Source organism: Zophobas morio, unplaced genomic scaffold (assembly GCF_036711695.1).
Source record: "Zophobas morio isolate AGI-343-1 ecotype UQ-CSIRO unplaced genomic scaffold, CSIRO_AGI_Zmor_V1 ptg000026l, whole genome shotgun sequence".
Taxonomy (NCBI): domain Eukaryota; kingdom Metazoa; phylum Arthropoda; class Insecta; order Coleoptera; family Tenebrionidae; genus Zophobas; species Zophobas morio.
The window spans coordinates 9,064,747-9,077,917 of NW_026972131.1; the positions used below are offsets into that span (position 1 = coordinate 9,064,747).

Sequence of the window (13,171 nt, forward strand, 5' to 3'; positions counted from 1 at the left end):
TTCCATTAAATAAAGCAAATCTTTTTATTATTCTTCCTGGCGTATTGTAACAAGCAACAATTTTACTCGCGTTTAAACTTTCATAATCTCGGCAAAGCTAAAGCAGTCATATATTTATCACTGTACACAAGTACGCTGATAACAATCAAAACAGCTTTCCCTAGATATACCAAAATTATTTCGTCACGTTCAAACGGTAGCGAACAAACAAAGTTTTAATTTGTATAAGGTCATACAATCTACAAAAGTGAAATAGGGCGGCCTTCGAACGCTCCTTCCGTTAGTTCCGTCATGTAAACACCCGCCTCTGACTTTGATCTAATTGTTGAGGTTATGCAACCAACAATACGACGGATATAGTGGGTTGCCTACCCACACACTACACAAGTTGCTATTGACTTTATGAGGGCGGTTTTATGTGAATTGAATTGAACGTGGGCGGCCGCACCCTCTCCAAATGTGAATTCCAAATGAATCACAGCGTTTATTTTTATCAAGATTTATGCCGCTGGGCCGGGTTCAACTCGAATATAATGAATTATCTTTGTGCAAAGCAATGCAAAAAGTTAAAAATAATAAATAAAATTTATAATCTTCAAGGTGGTTGCGAGCGTTTCTTTGTCACTGGATTCCCATTGTCGCACAAGTGCTGCTTTTATATTTTGAGCTTGTTCGTGGACATCATGCGTAATTAAATGCTTAAAAGAGTTAACCAAGTTAGTGAGGAAACATACAGGTAGTGTTTTGTTATAGATGAATGACGTAGCTGCTAGTTTAGGATATGTTATGATATGATATATTAAATAAAATAAAAATTGATTACTTTGTCGGAATGTATACCGGTTTCGGTAGCAAGGACGTGACACGTGTGACAAGTAGATCGATTGTTCTGTCTATAACTGTTATGTTATAACATTAAAAATGTTGCAATAAATTTTTTGGCGTGACAGTATTCTTGCAGTGTGGAAATACCACATCCAGCAGTTCCTGTCAGATCAACATTTCTAATAAAACGTATGGAATTTTTAATTGGTTTATATGAACGAAACTGGAGGTATACATATATCTGGTTAAATGTAACTTCTTCTCAGCTTTTAATGTTCAGTAATTTAAATGTTATCCCATTATTTTATTTGAATTATTATAAATCGGCAATATATATTCAGGTCACGCCATAAAGATGTTTCATTTGTAAATTATTTATTAAATTTCATTCAGTGGAGCACTCCTCATATTTTTACATAACTGATCTAAATAGTTTGGGATATTAAGTGTTATAAGACACATTTTTTCTTCATAACATAAATAAGCAACAAAGTAGTTATAAAGAAAACGTTTATTGAAAAAGTTAAAAGTTTGGTAATAAAAAATAAATCAGTCTTTTGAGCTTAGTTCGTATTTTACCAAAAATTGAAGAGCTGATTTTTTTGGGTCTAATTCCATTCCACTCTGGCTTCAAATAAAAGTTCAATGCCAACTGCAACAACTTCTAAACAAAAATTTACATTGGTGGGAGATTTCAAAATATCTTATTGACCACGTATAAATGTATCGTAAACTTAAAAGTATGTCTTTAATTGCCTTGCGAGGCGTTGTGACTTCCAGATTAAATTTAGAAAACCTTAAAGGGTGGACACTCTCATCAAATTTTATTGTTGGATTATGAGGGGTTTAAAAGGACACACTCTATCGATTAACTATTATAGATTTTAGTAGACCAGAAAAATGACTAAAGTTTGTTTGACCACAACTTCTTAATATTCTGCCCCTGTTTACTCAATGGGGCCAGTTTGAAGTTTTTTAAGCTTAGATTCAATCACTTGACAAAATGAAATTCAATGTTTATTATCTCACCATAAATAAAGAAAGCCAATGAAATGCAAAAGAGGAGGTGGATGGGGCTAATTTTACCTTTTTTGTTTAAATTTCACTATTTATCAATATAAAATCCACTTTTCGTCCAATAAAATGAATGATCAAGAAGAAAACAGGGTGGGTGGGTGGGGACACTTGGAGTTTTTTAAGTGTAGATTCGATCTTTTGACAAAATAAAATTCTATGATTATCATCTGACAGTAAAATAAAAAAATCCATTGAAATGCAAAAGAGGGGGTGGGTGTGGCTAATTTGATCTTTTTTGTTTAAATTTTACTATTTATTAATATAAAATTCACTTTTTGCCCAATTAAATTATGATCACGAAGAAAAGAGGGTGGGTGGGTGAGGCCACTTTCAGGTTTTTTAAGTGTAGATGGCTATTATGAAGTAGTATTAACTTCAAATAATACCTTGGTACATATAAAATTGTATGTCTTACTGTTTAGTTTTTGATATTTACGTACAAAGTTGTCTTTGTACGTTCTTTTAGGTAGTGGTTGTATTTACTTCAGAAGAACTAATTAATTTCCTCGGATTTGAACAACCAATTAACCATAAAAAGAAATTAATGTACTAATAAGTCACAAATGTAGATCCACACTACTTTATGCGCTTTCAATAGGATTTGTGTCTTTGTTTTTTTTTTGTTTACTCGATTTTTTTTTTGGTTCTGTTTTTCTTCGGTTTCTTGATTTTTGAAGTTTTGAATCTTTTAGATTTTTTTGGGTGTTATACTTTTGGATTTTATAGATTTTTTGAATGATTAAATTTCTTAAGTTTCTTGGGTTTTTTGGATTTCTTCGGTTTTTTGGATTTTTCAATTTTTGAAGCGTAGATTCGACTACTTGATAGAATGAAATTCAATGTTTATTATGTCAGGTAAATAAAAAAAGCTAATGAAATGCAAAAGAGGCGGTGGGTGGGGCTAATTTTACCTTTTTTCTTTAGACTCCATTATTTATTAATATAAAATCCACAATTTTGTTCAATAAAATGAATGATCACGAAGAAAACAGGGTGGGTCGTTGGGGCCATTTTGAAAAAACATTTTTGCAAAGTATTCAACTTGGATTGGTGCAGTGTAATACTAAAAATAACAGTATTTTATATTCATTAATTTTTTTGAGCCATTGTATAATCAAATTTAAAAAATATGAATGCAATTTACACCTTTAAATTTCACAAGAGTTTTTACAAGATTAATAGGGGCAAAATCAGTTTTATCTTAACAAATACTAAGCCCGCCCACCCGCCCCTATTTTTCCAAAGGATATGTCATTTGCCGAAATAAGTCTTTTCTCAGAGGGTAGTACTTGCTAAGATAAATCTTATTTTGGCAAATGACATATCCTCTAAGAAAACATGGGCGGGTGGGCGGGTGGGCGGGGCTAGCGTTTGCTCAGATCAGACTGATTTTGGCAAATGCCATACCCTGTGAGAAAATAGAGAGCGGGTGGGTGGGGCTAGTACTTGCAAAGGTAAGACTTATTTTGGCAAATGACATATTCTCTAAGAAAATAGAGGGGGGCGGGGGGAGGGGGGGTGCTAGTACCTGCTAAGATAAGATTGATTTTAGCAAATGACGTATCCTCTAAGAAATTGAATTAAATTATTATAAGGCAAGACACTAGAGGTTCCAAAGCACTGTCAAATTCTTTCCAAGGAGAATACCTAGAACCTCAAAATTAACTCAAAAACAGGTTAGGTCAGAATTTTCCAGAAATAGTCCCCCCAAATTGTTTTAAATAATTTACAAAAAAAATCTCCATGGGCTCCCAAAATAATACACCATGGGTACCCAAGAGTCTCCCGAATTAAAAAAAAAAACACTATGGCATTCGACTTTTTTAAATTCGTAAAAAGTAAAACATTAAAAGCTCAAAAGATTTTTTCAATTTCATCCAGCAATAAAACACCAGATTCCTTTAAATTTATCCAAAAATAAAATTAACTGCGAACATTTTAAACGTAGGGTTTTGAAAATTTTGATAATTTTTTATTTTGATTGTTACAAAAACAACATAACCATTTCTCCGTATATTCTAACTGAAACAGTAATTAAACATGGTCATGGACGAGAGAAATATTAACTAAACGGTCATCCGAACATCGGCTAGTTGAAAAAAAGACGCACGTGTTGTATTGAATTTTTTTAAATTTTTAAAAATATTTCAGTCGACGATTCTGGAAAAACGGTTGGAGTTATCGAAGAAATGAGGCCGGAAGTGACTTCTGCGGCCCGAAAACTACAGAAATGTATTTTGTTAAATTTCGAAAATCGTGGAGAATGGCTCGAAATTTAGATAAGGGTGGAAAATTTCATTTTATAAAAGTCGCGTAAATTTTTTAAAACTGCCATATTTCAGTGGGCGATTCTGGAAGAAATGAATGAAATCTACAAGACCATGTACATATTTACTTAAATTTCGAAAATCATAAAAAAGCTTTCTAAAAATTCTCAAAAAATCAGGGTTATACTCGTAGATCTAGAGGTGCTAATTCCAAAAATACCTATAGCGTGTAATATTTTTTTCGAATGTATCTATTACCCATTGTTGCTGAAGAATACGTTATTTTGGTTTAATAAAATTAAGGTTTATTTCATGAAGTTTGTTTTCCGCAATATATGAAATTGGTATTCAATTCCTTTTCAGATTTTTGGGAAATTCGCCGATCCGAACAAATCACTGATCCTAACACACCTTTTCCTCAATTAATTCTATTGCGATAATGAGTGCGTTGTTTAGTTAAACGTAGCAAAAGAGCCAACTCCACCAAAATGTGAGAAGGAATTTTTTTTTAGTATTTTTCTCAGACTCGCCAGTTGATTGTTAAAAGCGGAGCGGAGAGTTAATCCACCATTTTCCAGACACCCGGTATATGATGTTCTAATTATTAAAAAAGAAACTGGCTTGCATATAGTTAAAAATAATTTTGAAATATATGGTTTAAGGAGGTGTATAACTTTAATTTTTGTTTTTTTTTATATCTTTAATAATTATTAATGAATTATCGGGAAGCTCGCGCTTGGTGCTCGTCCTATATGTATATGGTGAATTTTTAGTGGATATTTCGAAAATATTCTTTCGTAATTAAATTTCAAGAATGTCAATTTTTCCAAATTAATATAAGCGTCCGAATTCGTTAAAAATCGGAAACATTTGCAAAACTATGTAAAAATATGCAAAGAGCTTAAATATGCAAACATTAATTGGGCGACGGTCGCTTTTAATTACCCCAATTTTTGCAGATTTTAAATAATTTGATTGTCGTCGAGAATAATCGATATGCAAATACAACAGTATGGTCTCTATTGATTAGATAAAGAGATATATGAACTCCAAACTCGTCTCCGATAGATTTGGAAGGGCTGTATGTCAATTGCAAGAAACACGCTACAGCATAATAGATTCAAAAGAGTGTTTCTTAGATTCATTTTAAGTCGCATTTCCGTGTGTTAAAAGAGAACATACGTAAAAGTTGTAAGTTTTGTCCTATTCTAAAAATGTCAAATTTGGTACTACCACAGTACTGACGTATGATTTTGTAAATTCATCACTCTCAGTCGGTATATATAAACTTGGTGGGCGTTTTCGTTTCACAGCTGACCTATGGTTTAGTTTTTCCCCACTTTACTTACTACTTCCACCGTATCTAGGGTTCGGGTCATATGACTTCCAGTTTTTTTGTATAAGCTTTCTCCATTTCCTCGAGTTCACTTCCTTCTAGCGATTTCCTCAAACGTTATTTTAGTTATTCCATTTCTGTTCTTCATTTATTATTACTTACTATTTCTTCGTTTATGTTGTTTCATTGTTTCCTATCTAAACACCTATTTTTGCTTGATTAGATGCTGTATTTGCTTAATGATTGTGCAATTGATTGTTTTTCCAATTTAAGCTATCACCGTACAAATACACTAAATCCACATGATTAGAACCCACCTGATTGTAAAAATGCTGTTAGCATTAAATAATAATTCTTTTATTTTCCACTTACCTTAATGATTTGACCTGAAACTGGTAAAGTTCATGTTATTATTGCAATTCATTTTTTACGAATTACCACGAATAATGACAAATAATTGCTGGAATTGCCAAGGCGGTATTATGTTTTTGTTTTTCGTTTAGCGTATAACTTATTGTTAACCTACTTTTAACTCTTAAGCAACGAATATATGCACATTTTTATTGCTTTTGTTGTAAATTGTAAATATGTGTCAACTAAATATACTGTAACACTAGACAAGTATATCTGTTTGTACTAGCTATTATGGCGTAAGTGCGACCTTTAAATACTTCGCCTGCACTTTAAGAGCATTATGCGCTTGAATTGTTAATCCCCAAACGTACCTCTCGTCATAATGATTCAGAATAACGCGTTTTACACTCTCGGATGAATAATAGGGGGATTAAAGTCGACACAGGAGGGATTCCTCGCTCTGGCTCGGCGTGTGTTGGTGTTAACCGTGCGAACCTGATATTAGGAAGTTTGTTAAGTCCTGCCATTGATTAAATACATATAGATAGACCCATGCTATTGTTTGGAGCGAACAGGCCAACGGCCGGCGAACAAGAGATGGCGCACCAACGGTCGGCCGTCAAACGCCGGCGAAAAGCTTGGACACCAATCACGCGCATAGGTAACACAAATCACACTAATAATATATTTAATAAATCTACCACTCGATAGAGGGCGACGAAAAAATGTGTAAAAATCTCATAGTTAGCATTTAAATAATTTGCAACGTTGCCAGATGAGCCTAACACAAATTTGCCGTTATTTCTAGCCAAGTAGGATTTATTTCGTTTAAAAGTTTCTGATAAAGAAATGGGATTATTATAATGAATAAAAATAAATAAAACAAACAAATTATTAAGTACTTGTTATTTTAAATACTTGTTAGTGCTAACATTATTATAAATACGGTCCGGTAACTCAAATTTTATAGAAAGAGTGAGATGTTTCAGGACGAGGCGACCGTAGGGAGCCGAGTTTTTAATTTCGAAACGAGTTCTGCGAAAAGAGTTATCGGAGGTATGTCGTTATGGATTTTATTTCATACTGTCAACATATTTTTTTTGTTCGATAAAATAATTACTATTTTGGAAAAAGTTCAAATCAAGTCACTTTTTCTGACATCGTTAGCAACCGCTGTTTGGCTAATGTTTTAATTTGTTTATTCGTGCAAATCAGCATCAAATGTTTAAACTAAAATTTATTAGTCTAGAGACGGACAGATATATACTAAAGACAAAACATATCCATTCATATATGTCTTAAAAAACGGGTAACATATGCCGCATAAACTAAAAAATAAGACATTTTCTTTCACATTTTATATTGTAAATGCAATTAAGTATATCGATAACTCGCTACTGAAAATTTATTGAAATATAATTTCTGCAAAAAAAAGATTGTTGTGGTTTTATGGTTTATTGACATAGTTTACTTATTTAAAATGAATATTTTTCATACATAGCACAAGTTCTTGATATTATTTATTTTAATTTCAAATAATAATTGTGTTTCCTTTAATTTTAACCAAGAAAATTTTTCGGTTATTATCCAACATACTTTTGTACATTAAGAAACTCCATTCCACGTCGCGGGACGTTACAGAACAATATTTAAGTAAATAAGCTTCTCCAAAAAGAAGTCGTTTTTATGTGTTTTAAAACTCACTCTTTTATCTCCGGACTTTCGGCTTTTTAGTGTTTCACTTCGACACAAGAATATAAACAGTGGAAAAATGGAACAGTTTTAAAAACTATTCATCTATTTGTTCTGTCTTGCAGCGAGAAAGGAATATAGCATATTGTACCCACATTTCATAGTAAAAATATGGATCCGGTTTAAAATTTTACCTACCTACTTAATTACGTTAACAAACTAAAATTTTCATTGAAGAGACAGGCTGTTCTAGGAAACTTTATTACAAATCTCTTCATTTACGAGCTGCTGAAGGACCGCCGGTCTCATTGATAATTCTTACCTACTTCAGTTCTTACCTGGCTTGTACTTAAGAATGAAGCGAAAAATGTTCCAACAATAAAAACCAAAATGTACAGACTGGAAATATAGTAAATGGGGTAGTACCTACATACAAACGTATGCGTAATAGTTCGTTAGACATTAGGTATTTATCAAAATTAACCAAATCTCTTAGTTTACACACTATTGGACGAGCACTCCTTAAAACGGTCAGAATACTTAATCGCATTATTCCATTCACACCTACCTTAAACTTTGCCAGATGAACCTAACACAAATTTGCGGATATTTCTCGTCAACCTGGTAATATTTGATTTTGAAGTTTCTAGAAGTATCTCAATGGGAATATTATAATGGACAAATAAAACAAACAAATTATTGTTATTATTATTTGTTGTTTTAATCCATTAGACGCTTATAGGCTATCGCATACTTTTCTTGAAAAATCGGTAATAAATTCAGTGAAGCATCTTTGCCCCTTAATTCCTATGGGTAAATTGGGATTTTGAATAGAGATCGCAGAAACATTTTTTATGGTTTTATGGTTTATTTACATAATTTACTTATTTACAATGAATGTTTTTAATATATAATACAAGTTCTTGATATTATTTATTTTTATTACAATTAATAATCTTGTGTTATTTTTCATTTTCAACAAGAAAATTTTGTCGCTTATTATCTAACATATTTTTATACAATGAGAAACACCATATGTTTCACATCACAGGACGTTGCAGGAAAATACTTAAGTAAATAAGCTTTTGTTATTTCACTTCGACGCAAGAACCGTTTCAAAGAAAACAAACAGTGAAAAAGCGGAACAGATTCACAAAGTTTTCTGTTCTTTTTTTCTTCGGTTTTGCAGTGGGTGGGAAATATGGTGTATTGTACATTTTACAATAAAAATATCGATTTCAGGCAAATTTCCGCACCACCAATGAGGTATTGCCACGGCGCGTTTTTTTTTTTTGTTTTAGCAGTGCTATCCCCAATAGGCCTAATGCACTACTTGCCGATATTGATTCAGATAATTATCCGCTGAATTAAGACATGATACTGGAAAACTGACACAAATAAACCACTCAATTTACAAAAACTGCAGCTTAAAATATCCTGATTTTTTTTTATTTAAACTCAATTCATTGTGTCAGATTTGGATAAATGACGGTCAGTGTAAAGAGCATAAAGTATTTATATTAAATCATCTAATTATATGCAAATTATTTAAAAAAGGAAAATGGCATCAAAATAAAAAAAAAATTGTCGAGTATCCAAATTTGGTGTTTTTGATTCAAAGAAGCTGGTTTGAATTGAGTTTAAATGTAAAAAAATCAGGATATTTTAAGCTGCAGTTTTTGTAAATTGAGTGGTTTATTTGTGTCAGTTTTCCAGTATCATGTCTTAATTCAGTAGTGCAAGTAGTGCATTAGGCCTATTGGGGATAGCACTGCTAAAACAAAAAAAAAAACGCGCCGTGGCAATACCTCATTGGTGGTGCGGAAATTTGCCTGAAATCGATATTTTTATTGTAAAATGTACAATACACCATATTTCCCACCCACTGCAAAACCGAAGAAAAAAAGAACAGAAAACTTTGTGAATCTGTTCCGCTTTTTCACTGTTTGTTTTCTTTGAAACGGTTCTTGCGTCGAAGTGAAATAACAAAAGCTTATTTACTTAAGTATTTTCCTGCAACGTCCTGTGATGTGAAACATATGGTGTTTCTCATTGTATAAAAATATGTTAGATAATAAGCGACAAAATTTTCTTGTTGAAAATGAAAAATAACACAAGATTATTAATTGTAATAAAAATAAATAATATCAAGAACTTGTATTATATATTAAAAACATTCATTGTAAATAAGTAAATTATGTAAATAAACCATAAAACCATAAAAAATGTTTCTGCGATCTCTATTCAAAATCCCAATTTACCCATAGGAATTAAGGGGCAAAGATGCTTCACTGAATTTATTACCGATTTTTCAAGAAAAGTATGCGATAGCCTATAAGCGTCTAATGGATTAAAACAACAAATAATAATAACAATAATTTGTTTGTTTTATTTGTCCATTATAATATTCCCATTGAGATACTTCTAGAAACTTCAAAATCAAATATTACCAGGTTGACGAGAAATATCCGCAAATTTGTGTTAGGTTCATCTGGCAAAGTTTAAGGTAGGTGTGAATGGAATAATGCGATTAAGTATTCTGACCGTTTTAAGGAGTGCTCGTCCAATAGTGCGTAAACTAAGAGATTTGGTTAATTTTGATAAATACCTAATGTCTAACGAACTATTACGCATACGTTTGTATGTAGGTACTACCCCATTTACTATATTTCCAGTCTGTACATTTTGGTTTTTATTGTTGGAACATTTTTCGCTTCATTCTTAAGTACAAGCCAGGTAAGAACTGAAGTAGGTAAGAATTATCAATGAGACCGGCGGTCCTTCAGCAGCTCGTAAATGAAGAGATTTGTAATAAAGTTTCCTAGAACAGCCTGTCTCTTCAATGAAAATTTTAGTTTGTTAACGTAATTAAGTAGGTAGGTAAAATTTTAAACCGGATCCATATTTTTACTATGAAATGTGGGTACAATATGCTATATTCCTTTCTCGCTGCAAGACAGAACAAATAGATGAATAGTTTTTAAAACTGTTCCATTTTTCCACTGTTTATATTCTTGTGTCGAAGTGAAACACTAAAAAGCCGAAAGTCCGGAGATAAAAGAGTGAGTTTTAAAACACATAAAAACGACTTCTTTTTGGAGAAGCTTATTTACTTAAATATTGTTCTGTAACGTCCCGCGACGTGGAATGGAGTTTCTTAATGTACAAAAGTATGTTGGATAATAACCGAAAAATTTTCTTGGTTAAAATTAAAGGAAACACAATTATTATTTGAAATTAAAATAAATAATATCAAGAACTTGTGCTATGTATGAAAAATATTCATTTTAAATAAGTAAACTATGTCAATAAACCATAAAACCACAACAATCTTTTTTTTGCAGAAATTATATTTCAATAAATTTTCAGTAGCGAGTTATCGATATACTTAATTGCATTTACAATATAAAATGTGAAAGAAAATGTCTTATTTTTTAGTTTATGCGGCATATGTTACCCGTTTTTTAAGACATATATGAATGGATATGTTTTGTCTTTAGTATATATCTGTCCGTCTCTAGACTAATAAATTTTAGTTTAAACATTTGATGCTGATTTGCACGAATAAACAAATTAAAACATTAGCCAAACAGCGGTTGCTAACGATGTCAGAAAAAGTGACTTGATTTGAACTTTTTCCAAAATAGTAATTATTTTATCGAACAAAAAAAATATGTTGACAGTATGAAATAAAATCCATAACGACATACCTCCGATAACTCTTTTCGCAGAACTCGTTTCGAAATTAAAAACTCGGCTCCCTACGGTCGCCTCGTCCTGAAACATCTCACTCTTTCTATAAAATTTGAGTTACCGGACCGTATTTATAATAATGTTAGCACTAACAAGTATTTAAAATAACAAGTACTTAATAATTTGTTTGTTTTATTTATTTTTATTCATTATAATAATCCCATTTCTTTATCAGAAACTTTTAAACGAAATAAATCCTACTTGGCTAGAAATAACGGCAAATTTGTGTTAGGCTCATCTGGCAACGTTGCAAATTATTTAAATGCTAACTATGAGATTTTTACACATTTTTTCGTCGCCCTCTATCGAGTGGTAGATTTATTAAATATATTATTAGTGTGATTTGTGTTACCTATGCGCGTGATTGGTGTCCAAGCTTTTCGCCGGCGTTTGACGGCCGACCGTTGGTGCGCCATCTCTTGTTCGCCGGCCGTTGGCCTGTTCGCTCCAAACAATAGCATGGGTCTATCTATATGTATTTAATCAATGGTCCTGCATACGACGACGACCGAACTTGCAGGTCATGCATGCGGTTCGAACATTCGAGATCTTGACGTACTTTCTTTTTTGTCAACGTGTCTGGCATTCATCACAAGACGATTTTTTGCATTTTCAAGGTCCAGAATATTTGATATGCCGATCCGAAAAACGTTGCAAAACCCTTCGGGCCGAGGCCGATTAATTGGGTTCGTTGAGCGTGTATACGAAGAACCGCATCTTTCCAGAGACCATGCGCTCCAGGCGAGGACCAAGGACGCTGGTCGTTCACTTCGCGACCTTTCAAGTTCGTCGAGAAAGAGAACGAATTGTTACGCCCGCGATTCATCCTTGTCATGGTAGGATGGTCTCGGTGTGTCCATTATTCCATTGCGATTATTTCGATCAAGGCCCGTTGAACCCGATCGATTTCTCCTTGCCCAATTGCCATTCTGGTCGTAAAACGAAGCGATTGCGTTTTTCTGGTATTCTTTAATAAAATAACAAAGTCAAGGTTCGGGCAAGTCGTTCGCCCTGCGTCCATAAATTGTGGATGGAGCGGGAGATAATAATAATAATAATAATTTTATTATTATTTATAAATAAATAAATATGACATTATAACTATGTTAAATTAAATACCGACTAAAACTACCTACTTTAATTCCAAAAATATTTCCACACACTAAGTAAAAACTGTCTTTGTGTTCATAAATTCTTTACAGTTTCTGATGTAAAAATACTGGCAAAACAGTTATAAAAATGAAGAACATCAGAGGGTCTAGGTTAGAGCTCTGAGATACTCCTGAGTATGATATAAACTATAAACGAATTGGAAGTGAAATTACGATAGCGAACAAAGTATGTAATTAGAATTACCGTTAGATAAATAAGAATGTATTAATAAAAACGTGGATTCAGAAAAAACAACTTTTTGACAACTGTAATAATTAACATTGTTTTTTTTTTTGTATTTTAAATTTAAGTACTCAGTCTTTTAAGTTAATGCACTTTAAAAAAACATTAAGTAGAACGACGAACTTTGTGAAACTTTGGGGTAGTTGCTTCAAATAGTTCAATTAATTTGTTGTAAAACTGATCACATGCTTCATCAGCACTTCCCATTGCAGAGAAAGGCCCAATTTGTGAATAACAGTAAGTTATACATTAAGGGAAAGTTGGCTTTTCTGAAGTTGAATTAATTGACCTGATCGTTGATGTCAAAAAAATGACTTTGCTCAACCAAAAGACAATCCGATTTTGTGACGATACAGTTCAGAAAAGAGCAAATCTAATATACACTGAATACTGTTCTTAACATTATTAAATTGTTAATCCTAACATTTTTGAGCATGGAAAAACCATGGCATACCGCAAATGTCGGTAATCA

The 13,171-nt window shown here is 32.4% G+C and overlaps 1 protein-coding gene and 1 long non-coding RNA gene across 2 annotated transcripts in view; one reads left to right on the forward strand and one right to left on the reverse strand.

Annotated features, from left to right (window-relative positions):
* The window catches only part of Src42a (Src oncogene at 42A), a 78,369-nt gene that overhangs the window by 7,676 nt on the left and 57,522 nt on the right, over positions 1–13,171 (forward strand). The gene's annotated exons all lie outside the window — the stretch shown is intronic.
* LOC135136022 (uncharacterized) lies at positions 5,774–6,092 on the reverse strand. The gene is made up of 3 exons (XR_010281670.1): positions 6,032–6,092; positions 5,878–5,965; positions 5,774–5,822 (listed from the first exon to the last, which is right to left on the reverse strand). It is a non-coding gene; the product is annotated as an uncharacterized LOC135136022 (long non-coding RNA).